At 39.5% G+C, this 10,560-nt stretch overlaps 1 non-coding gene across 1 annotated transcript; it reads right to left on the bottom strand.

Annotated features, from left to right (window-relative positions):
* Positions 1-3,473: 3,473 nt before the first annotated feature.
* On the bottom strand, positions 3,474-3,567 carry LOC129670854 (small nucleolar RNA SNORD116). The gene has a single exon (XR_008719263.1). It is a non-coding gene; the product is annotated as a small nucleolar RNA SNORD116 (small nucleolar RNA).
* Positions 3,568-10,560: the final 6,993 nt, after the last annotated feature.

Here is a 10,560-nt window from a genome sequence, read left to right as displayed (position 1 = left end):
ATCTGAAATTTAATTTCTGTCATAAATGATGACTAAGAATGTGAAGAGGAAAAGTACCTACGTTCTATTGGCAGAAGGGCAAATTGTTAGAGCCACTATGGAAAACTGTATAGTCCTTTTTCAAAAATCTCGATAGAGCGATCCATCTAGCCATCCACTTCTGGGTCTCTATCCAAAGAAAAAGATATCAATGAAAAAGAGATTCTGTATATTCATGTTTATTACAACACTATTCATTTTGTAGATGTAGAATAAGCCTAGGTGCCCAATAACTGGAATTAATAAAAAAAAAACACATACACATACTTTATTCTGCCCCCCCAAAATAGTTGAATCAGGTCATTTGAAGAAAATAGCAGTGACATTTTAAGTAAAATCAGCCAGATTTAGAAACAAGAGCATTGTATGTTTTATCTCAAAGACAGAAACAAACAAACAAATTATACCTGCATTTACAAGATGCACTTTTGGAGAACAGCTAAGGAATAAAATGACTGGGAAGAAAGCAAGGGGAGCAAGAGAGGAGAACAAGGATAGAGACCTCATCAAGACATGATACATGCATGTATGTGCACAAATGAGTGAAACCTGCTTATATGTGCAACTAACATGTATTAACCTGTAAAATAAACATAATTTAATCTTGAATTGTTTTTAACTTCTATGATCACCACATACTCTCACACAGGACCACAAACTTCAAAAGAGAGTTTCAGCTTTCTTTTCCTAAAGTTTGCAGGTTTTCTTAGGAGTTATGTTCCATAAATTTAGTTGAAACTCTGTGTTTTACATGAAGGATTTTCTTAGCCATTGGCTGCAATTAAAGGCTGAGGGGAAAGAGTATCTTTAACTTTTTTTTTTTATTAACTAATTCAATTTAAATCTCAGTCATAAACCGCTACCACCTCTCCATTTGGTCCCTCCTTCCCTCCAACATTTTCTCTCCCCTCTTCCTCAAAATAGGAGAGTCCCTCTACCTAGACACCCCAGCTCAGTCCCATGAGGACTGAGTCCTTCTTCCTCCACTGTAGCCTTTTAGGGAAGTCCCATCGGGGGAAGTGATATGAAAGCAGGCAACATAGTTCCTGTCAGAGATATCTTCCTCTTCCCTAACTAGTGGGGTGACATGAAGCCCAAGATGCCCACAGGACTTATCTTTTTGGGGTCTGTGCATTGTAGTATGTCTATCCTGTACTATATGATGAAAATCCACTCATAAGTGAGTATATACCATGTGTGTCATTCTTGGTCTGTGTTACCTCACTCAAGATGACCTTTTCTAGTTCCTTCCATTTGCTTGCAAATTTCCTTGATGACTAAGGACATTGAGCATTTCTTTAAGGGCTTCTCCAAACTTTGAGATTCCTCTGTTGAGATTTTTCTTTTTAGCTCTGCATTCCATTTTAATTGGATTATTTGATTTGTTGGTATTTAATTTCTTTATTTCTTTACATATTCTGAATATTAGCCTTTTGTCAGATGTAGGCTTGGTGAAGAACTTTTCCAAATGAATAGACTGCCATTTCATTCTATTGATAGTGTCCTTTGCTTTACAGAAGCTTTTCAGTTTCAAGAGGTCCCATTTATACCAGTAGATCTTAGATCCTGGGCTGTTGCTGTTCTGTTCAGGAAGATGTCTCCTGTGCCATTGAGTTCCAGGCCCTTACCCTCTTTCTCCTCTAGTAGAGTTAATGTATCTTGTTTTATGTTGAGGTCTTCCATCCACTTGGATTGTTTTATGTTGAGGTCTTTCATCCACTTGGATAGGAAGGAAGGATGAGAGGACCCTGTGAGGTCAAGGACACCACAAAAACATGAACATGGCTCACAGATCATGTTCACCTGACCAGGACTCATGGGAGCTCATAGAGATCAAGGCCCCACAGAGTCAACTGACCAAGACATATTGGGAGCTTACAGAGATCAGGGAGCCTGTGTGGGTCTGATGTAGACCCTTTGCGTATATGTTATGGTTATGTAGCTTGGTGTTTTTGGGACTCCTAACAATGGGAACAGGGTTTTCTCTATATCTTTTGCCTGATTTTGGGACCCATTTCTTTCTACTGGGTTGCCTTGTCCAGATTTGATGTGAGAGTCTGTGTTAGTGTTATTGTAGATTGTGATGCTGAGTTCGATAGGAGTCTTGCTTCTTTCTAAGGGGAGGTAAAGGGGACATGGATCTGGAAGCGAGGGTAGGTGAGGGGGAGACTGGAGGAAGGCAGGGAGGGGAAACTGCAATCAGTATGTAACATATGAGAGTAGAATACATTTAAAAAAAAAAAGAAAGAAAAAAATGTTCTTCCATATAATATGTCCAATATACCCAATCTTGTTTGCTGACCATTTAGAAAATGGCAATTTCATTTTTCTAGTTCTTTAAGCCAAATCCTTTAGTTTTATTATTACTTTTTGTTGCTGAATTCATGTTGCCTTTATTAACAAACCTATAATTCACTTTGGAAAATAGTCACAGTGCTTAGCCCTCCACTAACATCTTAGTCCAAACTACAAACATTTCATGCCTTTACATTTCTTTTCTGATTTCTGCAAAGAAATCACAGAAACCAGTGTTATTTTTTAAAGAATGTGAGACCTGAGATGCTTGTTCCCCACATCCTTTCTCTTATGTTTATAGTGAAAGTCAAATGTATTATACCAGACTTTCATGGTTTATGTTTTTCCCATTCTCCTATTGTCATGGCCTATCTCTATACAGTGTCTCCCTGCTTTTTTGTCTTTGAGACACGTAGGTTAATTTCCTGCCACAAAGGTTCTGTATTTTCATCCCAAAATTGTCTTTCCCAGACTCTCCCCTTAACTCTTCTCAGTTTTTTTTTTTTAGCTTTTCAAACTATACTTACTTTGCAAGTGAGTCCTTTCCTTTAAACTTCATTTAGAATTATAGTCACAATCTTCCTTGCTGATAGAGAGGTAGTACTGTCTACTCTCTCTCCATGAGTTTTCTCACAGAATATAACCATGGTTAATACAAATTCAGCTGTCAACATCATACCCTATACCATCATTCTACCTGAAATGGAATTGTTCTACTGATGTACAACATAGTATACTTAATGAGAAAATTGAGCCACCTGGTGCAGACCCTTACCAAGATCCTGATCTTTCATTAGTCTACTATATTACAATATCATGATCAAAAAGTTCCCAATCAAAGACATTAAGGTTGTCTTTGATTGACATTAATCTCTCCTGGTTTCAGAAAGAGAGATAGCCTCTGCAGTGTATGACTTTAATTTACTCTTTATCTTATATGACTGTACTAAAAGAGCCAGAAGGGAATAGGGAGATGGCTCAGTGGGCAAAGTTCTTACTGCACTAGCATGAGGAGCTGAGTTTGGATCTCCAGCATTCACACAGTAAAACTAAGTATGGAAGTAAGGAAGGGAAGAGCAGAGGAGTGGATTCCCAGGCTGTGCCTGACCCCCTGAGAAGGTGGGTGACCCGAAGGTGCCGGACCTCAGTCCCGATGAGAGAGGTGGTATTGAGTTTTCACTCATTTTGTTCAGCTTTTCCAAGGAATGTTTGACTAGGAATCATCATCGATCCCAGCACATTGGAGTGCCCTTGCAGAAAGAGTTTCGGGCTCCTCTGGACAATGCGGGTGTTGGTGAGTGCGAGGAATTCCACGGCCTTCCCCAACCAGAAGCTTGGAGCAAGGGCACCAAGCTCTGCACATGGGGGCACCCAGACACAGGCCTGTACTTCCTGGGGCTGAAGTAAAACTAAGTATGGAAGTATGTACCTATAACTCCAGAAATGGAAGAGAGGAACAGGTAGATCCCAGGGGTTTGCTAGCTTGCCAATGGAGCTGAAAATGAGGTAGACATATTATTTCATATTTACCTAAATATAATCTTAAATAAAATTATGATACTTGGGCTAGCACTGTTTCCATCAAAAGCTATAAACTAGTTTAAAATTTCCCTAGTACCAGGCATGAGAAACCTCCATCCAAGTTGTTGGTTAGAGGAGTCCAGATGAATCCCCAAACAACATAGGCTCTTGCTGTTATCATTACAAAGGGAGAGGGTAAGTTCCTATTGCCAAAGACAACTTTGGACATAAGACATGGCAGATTAAAGTGGGTCTAACCTGAAAACCTCCATCCTTCAGTATAGCTTTATAGTACCAAAATGAGATACACAAGATCTGAACAGAGAACTCTCTATAGAGGAATATAGAATGGCAGAGAAACACTTAAAGAAATGCTCAACCTCATTAGCCATCAGGGAAATGCAAATCAAAACCACTATGAGATTTCACCTTACACCCATCAGAATGGACAAGAGGAAAAACTCAAGTGACCACAAATGCTGGAGAGGTTGTAGAGAAAGGGGAACCCTTCTCCACTGCTGGTGGGAATGTAAACTTGTACAACCACTTTGCAAATCAATCTGGCACTTTCTCAGACAACTAGGAATAGCGCTTCCTCAAGATCCAGCCATACCACTCCTAGGCATATACCCAAAAGAGGTTCAAGTACACAATAAGGACATTTGCTCAACCATTTTGTAGCAGCTTTATTTGTAATAGCCAGAAGCTGGAAACAGCCCAGATGCTCCTCAACTGAAGAATGGATGCAGAAATTGTGGTACATCTACATAATGGAGTATTACTCAGCAATGAAAAATAAGGAAATCATGAAATTTGCAGGTAAATGGTGGGACCTAGAAAGGATCATCCTGAGTGAGCTGTCCCAGAAGCAGAAAGACACACAGGGTATATACTCACTCATATAGACATATAGCATAGGATAAACCTACTAAAATCTGTACATCTAAAGAAACTAAGCAAGAGAGAGGACCCTGACTAAAACGCTCAATCCCCATCCTGAAAGGCAAAGAGGATGGACATCAGAAGAAGAAGAAATCAGGAAACAACCTCGGGACCTGCCAAAGAGGGCCTCTGAATGCCTCTGCCCTGCAGACTATCAAAGCAGACGCTGAGACTTATGGCCAACTGTTGGGCAGAGTGCATGCAATCTTATGTAAGCAGTGGGAAATAGTAAGAGCTGGAGAGGACAGGAACCACACAAGGAGAGCAACAGAACCAGAAAATTTGAACACAGGTAACTTCCCAGAGACTCATGCTCCAACCAAGGACTATTCATAGAGATAACCTAGAACCCCTGCACAGATGTAGCACAAGACAGTTCAGTGTCCAAATGGGTTACACAGTAATGGGACAAGGGACTGCCTCTGACATAATATGATTGGCCTACTCTTTGATCACCTCCCCTTGAGGGGGGAGCACCCTTACCAGGCTACAGAAGATGACAATGCAGCCGCTCCTGATGAGATCTGATAGACTAAGATCAGAAGGAAGGAGAAGAGGACCTCCCCTTTCAGTGGACTTGGGGAGGGGCATGTGTAAAGAAGGGGGAGGGAGGGGCTTATGGGGGGATACAAAGTGAATAAAGTGTAATTAATAAAAAAAAGATTCCAATGGAGAGAAGAAACCCAACGTCTTGCCCATCTATGATGACTATGAATGAAAATTATGACAAGCATTTGCAAGATATTCCTAAAGATGTGATAGCAATACTAGCCCTCATATATTGGTGGTAGCCAACATTCACCTATTGGTTTTAAGACCTGCTTAAAATGAGGAAAAAAAAAATCCTTTCTGGTACTAGAAATTTAGACAAATAGCCAGTGGTAATGAGGACGTAGTCACAGGAGTAGCTGTGACTGTTTTTACTAGACCACACTAATTCTTAACTGTATTCTATAACTCATCATTATACTCACTAGTATACTCACATACTCATTAGTATGGCTCTAATTCCATATCAAAGAAGCTTATATTCGCAGCAAACAGGAGCATTACAGAAAAATCACAACTGGTCATAATGGAGAGGACACCCCTAAACAATACATATATAACACAGTTCCTGTACCCAAGGCTCATGGAAGATGGGGCAGAAAGGTTGCAATAGGCAGAACACTAAAAAGCTGCTATGAGATTGGGTCTCCTGGAAATGACAGGGAAAACTCAACTCTAATACCTCATCAATACACCTGCCTAAAGAAGACCTAAACAGCAACCTCAGCAGTAGACATGCTTATGTGGAAAAGGAACCCCCTCCCCACCAACCAGGGTTCCACTCCTAAAATAAATGTCTGAAGCCAACTAATGACCACTGAGACAGAGAGAAATAATCTTTCCCAAGGATGGGCCCTCTGATAAGTTACCCAATCCCAAATGGTCAGTTCTGAAATCATAAACACACAATTAACACTAGGTGGACTCAAGAGATTGTACTTTAGTCAAAATCATCTCCAACCCCTTCTTCCACAGATCCAACAGAAAAATGGAGAAATTTACCTGGTGTGACCCTTACTTTGCCCCTCCCCCAATAGAGTGTGAGCACACTCTAGAAATGGTATAAAAACCACCTCTTGGATCCTCTACTAAAGGTTTACTTTCTATTTTAACTTATTGCAACTTAACACCAAACTGTTCTTCTAGGATGATATATCTATCTTTGTGTAATCAAAATGTGTTTTCATAGGCTGTAAAATGTACTTCAAGGCTTGAATAAGTATGGCAATATCACACAAGTAAATACTTAGGTCAACTACAACAGGATATTCCTCTTCAGTTCCTAAAATATTCGCATCTTTGGAAGGGAATTCTTTGGATGGACTTAAATATACCTTCTAATGGACCTGAGAAATGCAAACAGTGATTCTATATTACCATGTAGCACACTAGTGTCACTTTAATAGTCTAGTTTTGCATTACCCATTATCTTTGCATATGACCAGCAGGTATAGGTTGGTAATAACCTAGATATATGAATAAATAATATTTAATTCAGCCTACCAAGTAGATTTATTTTACCTTCTTCAGTAAGAACTATAACTCTCAAAACAGGATCTTGTAAATTTCTCTAGGAACAGATTCCTCAAACCCAGAAACATCTGCTAGCCAAAAGAAATCAGTTTGTTGGTCCCGTTCCAGTAGTTAGATGTTCTATATCTACTGTGGTAGCACCAAGGTAGCTCTAGAGGAAAGCAAGCTCTCTGTTCATCAATGTCTCCTTGTACATCTTAATATTTATGTTCCTATGTAAACCATTTCAGTTTTCTTTTGGGATCTTTTGGGAGTCTTAACATCAGATTATCTTATCTGATATTTAAATGTTTAACAGGTGTTTCAGCCTCAAAAAAATAAAATTTTACATCCTTCAACTATAAGGAAAATTGCCAGCCCAAGTATTTACTGCCCAATTAGTTTTTCATGGACATTAAGTTTGGTCTGAAATCTATAAAACTCCAGATTGCAGTAATCTCCATTTATGCCCCATACAGATAACTTTACAGATAATTAATAGACATCAATAATCGAATCTCTCTTTCATGCTGTAGTAGTGACTTCTGTATTCTTGAGTAATCTGATTTACTTTCATTCAGTCTTCAGGGTGGATGTACATGCAACCTTCATCCCAATGACTGCTCTCAGCCCCACAACACATACATGAAAAGACAATGCTATCAGATCCACACCATCTGTCTAAACACTTCAGGGTTCTTACATTTTATATTTCAGTTCTGATACTTATCTGTCCTTCCGATTTAATAACAACCTTGTTTTGCCACACTAGTGAGTTCAGTATCACATCTCCTGGGACTCTTCTGTCAAGGGCACCCAGCAGGAACTATTCTTCATCACTGGTTACTTACCTTCTCACATGTGTAAAACTTTGTATCTCCAGGAGATGTTAATTGTTCAGGGACTACACTTCTTGTGGGATCGTCAACCAGACAGTCCACATCCCTAATGTCTTCAAATTTTCTTGACTAGGGTAAATAAAAAGTTTTAGAAACCTCAATGTTGTGGATCATCATCCTCGATCACCTCTCTCCTTCCTTATTAATTTCAAAATAACTGCTTGAAGATTTTGATCCTCCGGGTATGAATTTTATGGATTCACTCTTTCCCTGATCTATATTTAATTGATTAGCATTGTTTCGTACTAACTATTTCAAAATTTCCAGTTCACTCAGATTGTTCCTTGCCTCTAGCTTGCATTTCTCTGTTGCAGTACTCCACCTGTGTGACCTTTCCACCAGCAAGTGTTTCAGCATAAATCCTGCCTTTAGAAATTGCCTCTTGTGAGGTATCCCAGAAGCAGAAAGACACACATGGTATATACTCACTTATAAGAGGATATTAGCCTATTATATAAGATAATCATATTAAAATCTGTACACCTAAATAAGCTAAGCAAGAAGGAGAAGCCTGGGTAAGATGCTCAATCTAGATTTAGAAAGGCAAATGGGATAGTCATCGGTAGAAGGTGAAAACAAGGAACAAGACAGGAGCCTACCACAGAGGACCTCTGAAAAACTCAACCCAGCAGGGTATTAAAGCAGATGCTGAGACTCATGGCCAATCTTTGGGCAGAGTGCAGGGAATCTTATGAAAGAAGGGGGAGATAGAAAGATCTGGATGGGTCTGGAGCTCCACAAAGAGAATGATAGAACCAAAAAATCTGGACTCAGGGGTCTTTTCTGATACTCCAACCAAGGACCATGCATGGAGATAACCTAGATCCCTTACACAGATGTAGCCTGTGGCAGCTCAGGTACCCTAGTAAAGGGAACAGGGGCCCTGTCTGACATGAAGTCTGTGGCTGGCTCTTTGATCACCTCCCCTGCAGGGGGAAACCTTACCAGACCACAGAGGAAGTGTGTGAAAGACAGTCTTGATGAGGCCTGATAGGCTAGAGTCAGAGGGAGGGGGAGGAGGACCTCCCTTATCAGTGGACTGGGGAAGGGGCATAGGAGGAGATGAGGGAAGGTGTGAGGGCCTGATTGGGAAGGATGGAGGGTGAGGCTATAGCTGGGATACCAAGTGAATAAATTATAATAAATAAAATATTATATTAAAAAAAGAAAAAGAATTTGCCACTTGTTTGCCAAATGTATACACCTACCAAGACAGCTCTCACAGGTTTAAATCCATCACTTCTAAATTCTGTTGGTAAATTTTACTTTTAGGAACTAGCAGAGTCATAGATGACATCTCAGATCTTGTAACCAATAATGCCAAAATCACTCAAAAATTGAAGTCTGTTTGAAGAACGTAAAGGCACTTGACATCAAGCCCAAGAACTTGACTTATTTTCTCAAAACTCCCATGGGAAGATGAGACCCAACTCCTAAAAATTCTTCTCCAGGCTCCCCTCTACGTGTGCACTATGGCGCACATCCCCATAACAAAATACATATTTTCTAAGTTCAAGATTCTGTATATGGTTAGCTTTATTTCTTACTATTTAAAGATTTCCAGTGACAGATAATAGCATTACCTTTTTCCCTTCCCCCTTTCCTGCTATAGCCTCAATTTACCAAAGTTCTTATTGCTGCTATAGATATCCAAACCCCTGTGTATATACCAGTTGGCACACCACATCCTACAAGGTAGTGTAAAAATCCAAGACCTTTGTTTGGGGTTTGTGTCCATGTGCTTTTCAACCTCTACAAAGAGCCAGCATGGCATCATGCAATGGTGTAATAAATCGTGCATTTATTTTTTTTTTACTCAAAATATTCTTAAATTGTGCCATGTTATGGATATAATGTGACTATTAGCTACGCGCACAGAATATGTTATGATCAAATTAGGCTAGTTAGCATTTTTATAATGAAACATTAATTTTATTAATAAGTGACACTCATATACATTAAAAGGAATATAGTATAATATTTTAACACATGTGTGTATTTTAATAGGATATATCCAGAGAATTTAAAGTCCTCTGTGACTGGACAGAACAGAGGAGGTACAGCAAACATGGTAAAATTGTGTACTTTTTCCTTATTGCTTAGCTTAGCAAGGTTCTGACCCTAAGTCCAACCTAGCAAGCTTAACAATAGGAAAGAAAAACATAATATCATGTTGAGTAACATAATATCAGCTCTCTGAAAACTGCAAAATTTCTGTGGTTTAGTGTAATTTGCCCAACACCTAGTACAGTGTTTTGTACATATACAGTTTTGGGTAAATAGGTATGCTCTCTAGAAGAACAAATGGTAAAATAAAGAAAAAATTTAAATGGTTGCCCTATTTTGTTTGTTGTTGTTGTTGCTCTGATAAAACATGGACCAGAGTGACATGGGGTAGAAAGGTATTTTCAGTTTATGTTTCTGCATCATTCTCCATCACCGAGAGAAGCCAAAGCAGGAACTCAAGGCAGGAACCAGAGACAGGGGCCTTAGCAAAGACTATGCTCACTGGCTTACTCTCCACTGCTTGTTCAGCATACTTAATTATAAAACCCAGGATTACCTGCACAGATGGAGGATCCCTTACATTCATGACTAATCAAAGCTGCAGTTTCAGGAGGTTGTAAACTGCCAAGCATGAGAGCTAAGAACCACATGCTAGTCTCTGGAAAATCAGCAAGCTCTCTGGAACACTGAGCCATGGCTGTGGCCCCCTCAAGATTTACTTTTAAAGAACTCAAATCAATGGTCTTAACCACTGCTAAATAATCTTTTTTAATTGACACACAATCTGCCTTGTTTG

Source organism: Psammomys obesus, unplaced genomic scaffold (assembly GCF_907164565.1).
Source record: "Psammomys obesus unplaced genomic scaffold, mPsaObe1.curated_primary_1811, whole genome shotgun sequence".
Classification (NCBI taxonomy): domain Eukaryota; kingdom Metazoa; phylum Chordata; class Mammalia; order Rodentia; family Muridae; genus Psammomys; species Psammomys obesus.
This window is presented reverse-complemented; position numbering and strand designations above follow the sequence as displayed.